Genomic DNA, 2,117 nt, shown 5'->3' with positions numbered 1-2,117 from the left:
CTGATTCAGCTGAATAAGCAGGGTTTCTTCAAAAGGTCGGATATAAGCGAGATAGGCTAGTACCAAATAGGAAAGGGACTGGGGTAAAGCCCTAACTGCCTCTTTCTCCTGGCCAGTATGACTGAATGTTTTGGAATAAGCTAGCCTAATTAGGAATAGCCTGCTCACTGGATCCAGAAAGAGGTTGCGTGGGTTGATAAGGGTATTCTGCCAGATCACCTGATTGATCTCAGTACCCCTAGCCGGGGCGCCACTAGTCATATGGCAGAGAGCTAGTAGCTGTTTCAGCCAGGCACTAGAAGCATCTAGAAATGCCTTAGCCCTAGCCCTGACTAGCTGTAGAGTGGGTCCACTAGGGCCTTCCACCTGAATGAACCAATCTGAACTAGGGAGAACCTTCTGAAATAGATAGTCATGTGACCCCTGATCTAGGTAGGCCTGCAGAAATGACCAGCTATTAGCCTGCTGACTAATATCTTCAAACTGGGAAGCCCTGTCAAGATCTAATATGTGCTGGATCTCGCGAAAATAGCCGAAATCCAAAAATAGATCATTTGATAGGGCTAGGGCAAGCTGCTGCACCTGCTGGGCAAGGAAGTGCCTCAGGTGACCCTGAGAGATAGTCACCTGACCATATTTTAATGTGTGGGGTGCCACAGGGTGAATTTTGCCTAGTGAAGCACTATTCTGAATTAGGTATAGTGCTAGCATGCGCAGAACTAGTACATGACCTAGGGGTGATTCTGATTGGCCAGTGAAATGCTTAGTCATCCAATTACGAATAAAAATAGCCATGGATTCTGGCTGGCTCTCTGGAATGGTGAATGGTTCAGTGTGCAGCCAATGAAGCAGAATGAATTGGTGTGATTTGATGATAGCTGAATATGAATGACTAATCAAAGATAGGGTTTTGAAACAGTCATGTGAATAGTTTCGGCTAAAGCAGGCTAGAAAGGCATAAAGTGGGACCTCTCTCTGGTGAATGACATTCCGCCTAGCCAATTGGAGGGTGAGATTCATGACTAGCCTAACCCCTTTTTGGACTAGCTGCTCATCTAGTGATTCACTAGGCAGCTGAGGGGGTGCCTGAGGCAGGGCCTCATCTTCCTCATCAGAATCTAGATCATCATCTAGATCATCATCTAGATCAGCCTCAGGCATCTGCTCAGAAGGGCTAGCATGAGATAGATCAGATGATTCAGATGATTCAGATATATTAGGGTCAGAAACCCTAAGAAGTAAGGCTTCTAGGGCTTCTAGATCAACCCTCTCCTGATCAGTTAGGGTATAGAGCCCTAGATAGCTGCTAGGGCCACCCCCAGATAGGTGCCTGAAAGAATTGAGGAGAAAGGCTAGATAAGCCTGAAAGATTAGGGCATAACCCCTCATGCTAGTAGCATTCTGCAGAGCCCTAAGAGGGCGTAGAGATGCCTAATTAATTAGATCTTGACTGAATGAGTTGATTGCCGCTAGTGATTGGGTACTAGTGTGTTTCATCTGGTTCTGACCCAGAGATAGCAGGCGGTGACTAATGGCAAATAGATAGGCTGACTGATCTAGATCATCTAGAGTGAATACTCTCTCTAGCTCAGCTGCATCTTTCCCATTTAGGAAGGTGGGGTATCCACTCTCACTAAAGAAGCTACTAGCCTCATGGGTAGCATCTAGCACCTGGATAACCCTAGATGCCTTCAAATTCTGGCGGTGAGCCTGGAATGAGGCCAGGTATGATTGGTGAATGGTTGATGCCTCAGGCTGGGCAGGGTTTGGTGAATGGACCCTAGATTGCTGGTTGGAGGGTGCAGGGGCTGAGCCAATCAGGGAGGGTTCCCTAGTTCATTTACAGCTAGCTAGGGCGCTAGTAGATGCCTGATTAGGCATAGTGGCAGGGTTAACCCTAAAGAGATAGCGATTCCCTTCTAGGGCCTAGAGGAGGCATGATGTCATCTGGGCATCCTGGGGGCCATATCCATTAATCTGGTGAATATCATGGATATGATTGCGCATGGTTCGCTGACTAAGCCGAATATGTTTGCAAATTTTGCATTCAAAACCCTGCTTAGGGCTAGCTAGGGTTAGAATATGGTCAATAGGCTGCTCAGTCATAATCAGATTAT

Source organism: Aspergillus udagawae (genome assembly GCF_001078395.1).
Source record: "Aspergillus udagawae IFM 46973 DNA, scaffold_8, whole genome shotgun sequence".
NCBI lineage: Eukaryota > Fungi > Ascomycota > Eurotiomycetes > Eurotiales > Aspergillaceae > Aspergillus > Aspergillus udagawae.
The sequence above is the reverse complement of the archived record's forward strand: the minus strand, read 5'-3'. Positions refer to the sequence as shown.